Here is a 6,575-nt window from a genome sequence, read left to right as displayed (position 1 = left end):
ACCTCGTGCTACCCAGCCTCCTAAGATCCGCAGAGGAACCAACACCAGAACTAGCAGCTCCGATCACGGAGGAAGAAGTGTGTGCCCCCACGAGCCTAACAGCGTAACACCACTCCCGGGGCAGAGAAAAGCACCAACGCCAGGATCAGAAGCCTGAGCCCCAATGCACATCCTGTACTTGACCGAATACGTAAACGAAGAACTCTGGAGCAAGGACCGTGTACCGAACGAGTGGAGCCACGCAAAAATTGTGACCATACCCAAGCCCGTCAAGAAGCCCGCGATCGACGCGGGCTTCTTGAGGCGACCCTTCAGGAGGCCGCGCCGGAAGGGGAGAGATTTGTGGCAGCGAGCGGGATGCGTTGCGCGCCCGAGAAGTCCGAGGTGATGCGGGTGCACCGAGGAGTAATCTGCAAGTCCTTCGGCCCTATCGACCTCTATCTAGAGGCCCAGAAGATCACGAAGAGGAATAAGACCAGCATTCTGGGTTTGGGATCCAGAGCAACCTGAAAGACAAACTAGCCATCCAAACCCTAACGTGCGCTATGAAGCAGGTCTCACGGATTATCAAAAGAATAGATAGATAGGTAAACTTTAATGCAAAGATAGTTTTGTCTTGCCCCAATGGGGCATAGCTAATGGTCGGGCCCCTAGTCCAGGGCTCCGCTGGCTCTTGCCATCTTCTCTGCTCTCTGGATCAGCTTGAGCTGGTCGTCGAGGGCCAAGCTGGACAGCAGTGCCTCCCATTGCTCCCTCGTGGTATTCGTGTCATGGTGTTCTATGTTGGGTAGCGTGCACTCCCAGGTAATGTGGTTTGGGTTGGTGTGGCCCCACACCACGGGCATTCGTCCCTGTAGGCTGTGGGGTGCATGCGATGTAATATGTGTAGGTTCGTGTAAGTGCCTGTCTGGAGCCTACGCCAGGCAGCGGCATCATCCGTCTTTAGTATTCGATGGGGCGGGGGATATCGCAAGCGACTCCCTCTGTGGTAGTTCAGGATTGCTGAATACTCGGGGTCAACTGGGTCAGGGTAATCTGCAGTCGGCGTGATGAGTGCTTGGTTAAGTGCAAATTGTCGAGCTGCTCTGTCGGCATACAGATTACCGTGATGGCAGCGTGACCCGGTATACAAATGATGGTTTGGATGGTGTTGTCGTCAGTGTCCTCCTTGGGTATTTGGGCTAGGACTTGTGCCGCAGGTCTTGCGATTCTTCCCTGTAGGCAGTTGCGGCAGGCCTGCTGGGAGTCCGTGAGGATCGTCAGTGGTTTGTTTGCTTGTTGGCCTTCGCGGATGGCTAACGCGACGGCCAGCTCTTCGGCTTCCGTGATCATGCAGAGGCGGGTCAATGCGCTGGAGGTGACGTGGCTTCGGCGGTCGCAGACCACTGCCACTGCGCCCTTTTGCTTCGTTCCGTACATAGCGGCCTCCGTAAAACGGGCCGTGGTATGGAACCTGAATGTTTTCTCTATGTACTGGCCCTCGCTTTCCTCCTTCCGGAGTGTAGGTTAGGGTCCATGTTGCGTGGTATTGGGGCAATGTGATACCTGTCCTGGACGTTACGAGGTATCGTGCAGGTTTCTTGGGTTGGTATTGTGGCTTTGAAGCCCAAGGTTTGTAGGACCTGCCGGCCCGTGTGAGTCCGCGCAAGTCTCTGCTGTTGTGAGACGTGAAGGGCTTCTGTGAGTTCGCTGAGGGTGTTGTGTAACCCCAGCGCCAATAATTTCTCAGTCGATGTACTCATCGGCAGGCGGAGAGTGGTCTTGAAAGCCATCGTCAAGAGCGTGTCAGCCTGTTTCGTCTTGCATTGTGTGAGATGGTAGTAGGGCAGGCTGTATGTGATTCTGCTCACCACCAGGCTTTTGACCAGTCGGAGGGTGTCCCCTTCCTTCATGCCTCTATTCTTGGATGTTACACGGGATATCATAGGTGATATCGCCTTGACACTGGTTTTGAGGAGCGTAAGGGTGTGTGTAGCGCGCTAGTTAGACTGCAGCCACATGCCCAACACCCTGAGCAATGATGTTTTGGTATGAGGCTCCCGTTGAGGTGTACCTCGAGTTTTCGTGTTGGGTCTGTGGGGACTGTGAGGTTACCCCGGCCTCGCCAGACTCGTACTAGTTCAGATTTCTAGGGCGAGCATTGTAGTCCCCGTTGGCTGACGTATTCTTGGATGAGGTCAGCTGCCGTTTGCAGCCGTTCTTTTTCAATAAGGGACCCTGTTGTGGTCCAGAGTGTTATGTCGTCTGCGTAGAAGGCGTGGCGGAGGCCTTCTAAGCCCTGCAGTTTTCTTGCGAGACCGATCATGGCGACATTGAAGAGCGTAGGTGAGATGACTGTTCCTTGTGTGCCCTTGTTGGGAGGGTGGTATACTGCAGTCTGGATCTCGCCAATCTTCAACTCTTCCGTGCGGTGGCTTAGGAAGCTCTGAACGTACTTGTGCGTTCGCTCACCGCAGTTGGTGTTGGCGAGCCCTTCTAGGATGCCTTGATGGCTGACGTTGTCGAAAGCCCCTTTGATGTCGATTGCTAGGAGGGCATGTTCGCCGTTGCGGGGAACATTGCTGAGGACTTCTTCCTTGATTTGGAGTAAAATGTCTTGTGTCGACAAGCCTGCGCGGAAACCAAACATGGTGTCTTGCAGGTGCTAGTTGTCTTCTAATGGTGTCTGTAGTCGTTTGTGTATGATGTTCTCGTACACCTTGCCGAGGCAGGATGTGAGCGAGATGGGTCTGAGATTTTCAATTGCCAATTTCTTCCCCGGTTTGGGATCATGATTATGCGTGCGTGTTTCCATATCGCCGGCACCGTACCTTGTTCCCAGTGTTGGTTGAGAAAGGCCTTGAGCGCGGAGATTGCCTTGTCGCTAAGGTTTCTGATCAGGGTGTTCGTGATGCGGTCCGTGCCCGCCACTGTGTTGCGGGTGGTGGCTGCGATGGCCGCTCTCACCTCGTTTTCTTTGATAGGTTCGTCCGAAGGTGGTTGGGTTGTCACATGTATGGTGTTGTACATGGTTGCGTGGGAGCTGGATCTCCATAGCACTTGTTCTTGATGGCATCGATGAGGTCTTGTTAGCTGCCTGGGTAGGTGTGTAGTAACCGCTCCAGGGCCTTGTGCCCCTCTCATTTGGTTTTGGTGAGGTCGAGGATGGCTTTGAGTATGTGCCACGTCTTGGCGATATCCAGGGTGCCAGCGAAGGAGTCGCAGAATCTATACCAGTTTGCCGAGGCGAGTTGCATGGCATATTCTTCTGCTTCCGCTGTTATTTGTGCTATGCGTGTCTTCAGTTTCCTGTTGTACTTCTGTGTTTTCCAACGGCGGGTGAGGCCTCGTTTGGCGTCCCACAGGTGTAGTAGGTGGGGATCCACCTGGGGTCTCTTCCGTTCTGGCAATTTCCTTTGTGTGGCGTTGTTTCTGTCGACGGAGGTTGTCGCACCAGTCTTCCAGGTTCGTGATTGTGTCTGTGTCCTTTTCTTGGGCTTCCGTGATTTTTCGCCAGTCAGTGATTTTGGCTTTGCCGATCTGCCTGCGTAGGCGTCCAGTTTGTAGTGTTATGTTCAGTATGTAGTGATCGCTGCCTAAGTTTTCGAGTGTGTTGAGCCATTCGGCTCGCGTGGTTTGTGTGATGAAGGTGAGGTCGGAAGTGGCGTCGCGTGTTACGCTGTTCCCTTCCCTCATCGGAGTGTTCGGGTCTGTGATCAGTGTGAGGTGACTCTGTTCCATTAGTGTTTCTAGCTGGAGACCCTTCCAGTCCTGCCTCTGATACCCCCATAGCGTGTTCTGAGCGTTGAAATCGGCCATGATTACCAGAGGGCGGTCTTTGGCGAGGCGGAGAGTGTCCCTGAAGAGTTTGCCAATGTTTGCCCGCCTTTGGCTGGGGGGGGGGGCAATAGACGTTTAGAACGAAGGCACTCTTTCTGCGATTGCCTTTGTAGACGAATTCTAGGAGTACATGTTGTACGTCTACGTCGTGTATGGATTTGTCTAGTATAGTTGTGATTCTTTTGTCAAGAGTGTGGCTACCTTCCATTTGTCGTCTTGACTTGCGTGGTATTCGTCGTAGCCATGTAGTGTTGATCGGGTACCGGGCTCTAGTAGGGCTATGACCCCTGGCGGCTTTGAGGATTGAGCGATCAATTGTGTCAGTAGCCCTTTTTTCCTTCGGTACCCACGGCAGTTCCATTGCCAAATTACTAAGTTTTCTTTGACTTGCTTGTGTGGTCTAGGCATTGTTCGGTGTTGCGGTCGGTGATGTTATGATCGGTGATGGGTTTTGTGGTCGGTTATGTCCTGCCGCAGGTGTGACTTTGCAGAGGTTCTGTCGTAGTGTTTTCGCAGTTTTATGGAGTGAAGCTGACCCTTAAGCTTGCTGTCTACAGCGGCTTCCATGTGCTTGATTGCTGCCTCTGTGCGTTGTAGGGCAGTCTGTGTTATTTGTTCCAACTGGGCGCGTGTAGCATCCATGAAGGCTTGCATCTGGGTTTGGATGGCATCGACATTGGATTGTAGGTCAATGATGGCCTGGTGTGGTGCCATCTCTTGTGGTTTTTGTGTGAGCTGTATCACTTGTTGTTTGAGTTGTCTGTTTTCTTGTGTGAGTGTTTCTATCTGTGCGCGCATGCTTGCGAGTTCCTGTTCAAATTTCGTGGGCGGTGGCGTCTGTGGTTTTTTGTACGAGGGGGAGACTACTGCTGCCAAGCCTACCTCTTGTTCTTCGGTGTTGGTCCTCTTGGGTGAGGCTTCCTTGGTCTTCCGTTGCTTTTGCTGGGACCCTTATCTTTGGGTGCCGCTATGATGGGTGCACCCTATGGCTGTTGCTTGGCCGTCGACTGAGATCGCCGTCTGGGCCACCGGAAGTGAGGCCGGGGCCGCGAGCAGGAGCGGGACCTGGACCTCGGGCTGGAACCGGACCGGGATCTGTAGGTAATCGACGACTCTGAGCAGTCGGAGTCGAGTCTTCCCGCTCGGAGCTGAACCACTGTGGGCGGGGATGTCGTTGGGTTTTGGGGGCGATGGTAGAGGCTGTTTCCCTCGGGGGGAATGCGCTTTAGTTATTGTTGCAGCCTTTTGCAGCCGTGAGATGGGCCCCTCCGCACAGGGCGCACTTCGGAACACAAGTGTGGTCCGGCTTCTGGGTTAGGCTGGTTGCACGTATTGCACGCGCGAACCGTTGGGTTGGGGCAGACGTCTGGTGGATGTCCGGTGGTTCTGCAGACGGGGCAGAACTGCCTTGTCGGCTGGCAGTCTCGGCAAGGCATCTCCCCTCCGTAGAAGTACAGAAGTTAAGGCACCTGGGTCCTTCAAAGTGGAGCAGGGCTGTCTGAGATTGACCAAGCATACGGGCCCGCAAGATGCGGACTCCATTTGTGCGGACTCGAAGATTCGCCATGAGCTCTTCTTCGCTGGTGCCTACGTCGATGCCGTGTACGACACCTTTAAGCAGGTCCTCGGGTTTATAGATACACCTTCACAGGGTGTGATCGTCCGCGGAAAGTGAGGCTCATAATTTTCATGAGGGTGGCAGCCGTACCCTCGTGAGGGGTGCTCACGATGATGATGTTCGAGCCAGGTCGCAGGCGGATGATGAAGTCGTCCCCCTTGCAGGTCGGCGCCCCTCCGTTGGCTTGGACAATCGTCCTGGCCACTTGATGGGTCTGTAGTTTTCGAAGTATGAGGCCCGGGGCCGGGCGGATGATGATTTTCATGTCGGTGCGTGGGAGCGGAGGCGCGCGTCGGCGAAGCCTGCTCCTTGCAGTTGCGTCTTCAGAAATGGGTGTTCGGGCTCCACGCTTCTCGCAGGTAGCTGGTGAACTGGCTTTCGCGTCGGCGGCTTATGCCTGGTTTTACGATGCCGCGGTTTGCCCGACTGGTTCCTGCTCACCCGGGGTTTGTTGTTTTTGCAGGCGGCCTTTCCTATGAAGGGAAACGACCGTTTGTCACTGGGATTCTAGATGGTGTGCTGCTTAAAGCCCCTATATATAAAAAGTAGCGCCAACCACTTCCCTCCTCCTCCGTTCCACCATCGCGCTCGGCGCGACCAGGCGATCGAGGCGCGATATCGACAGTGGCGCCGCCTGCGTCGGGCCTGCCGTGGCAGACGACAGCTAACGCGCTACCAGAGGAAATCCGAGGAAAACTTCGATCGCGCCCTGCGGAGAAGTTTTTGAGGCGCGATTTTGCTTCGTCAGTCAGCAACTGGTCTTAATAATGCCATTTTGGAAGTACCAACGCGACGATGCGAGACGGCGCAAATATCAAGTGTGCAGCAAGAGTTTGCGCACGCCGGATGGTAAACAAAAAAAGCCTTTTGCCCTCGCCTTGTCGGTTGCGGCAACTTAAGGCGCAGCAGCATGCATCACAACGAAGTTCTTGTCCGTACATGTTTGATCCGTTTGTGCGTACAGCACTTTCATCGCACAGGCCCGATAATGGCAGTCGCTCCGCGCTGGAAAGAAAAAAATACAGAAGCGCAACGCGTGCTTCCACGTGACATGGATTGGCCAATGGGGAGCGGAGGAGGCTAGGGCGACAGGAGGCGGCGAGGAGGAAACGCCGGGGTGAGCGCGGTGGCGGCAAGA

Source organism: Dermacentor silvarum, unplaced genomic scaffold (assembly GCF_013339745.2).
Source record: "Dermacentor silvarum isolate Dsil-2018 unplaced genomic scaffold, BIME_Dsil_1.4 Seq13990, whole genome shotgun sequence".
Classification (NCBI taxonomy): Eukaryota; Metazoa; Arthropoda; class Arachnida; order Ixodida; family Ixodidae; genus Dermacentor; species Dermacentor silvarum.
The sequence above is the reverse complement of the archived record's forward strand: the minus strand, read 5'-3'. Positions refer to the sequence as shown.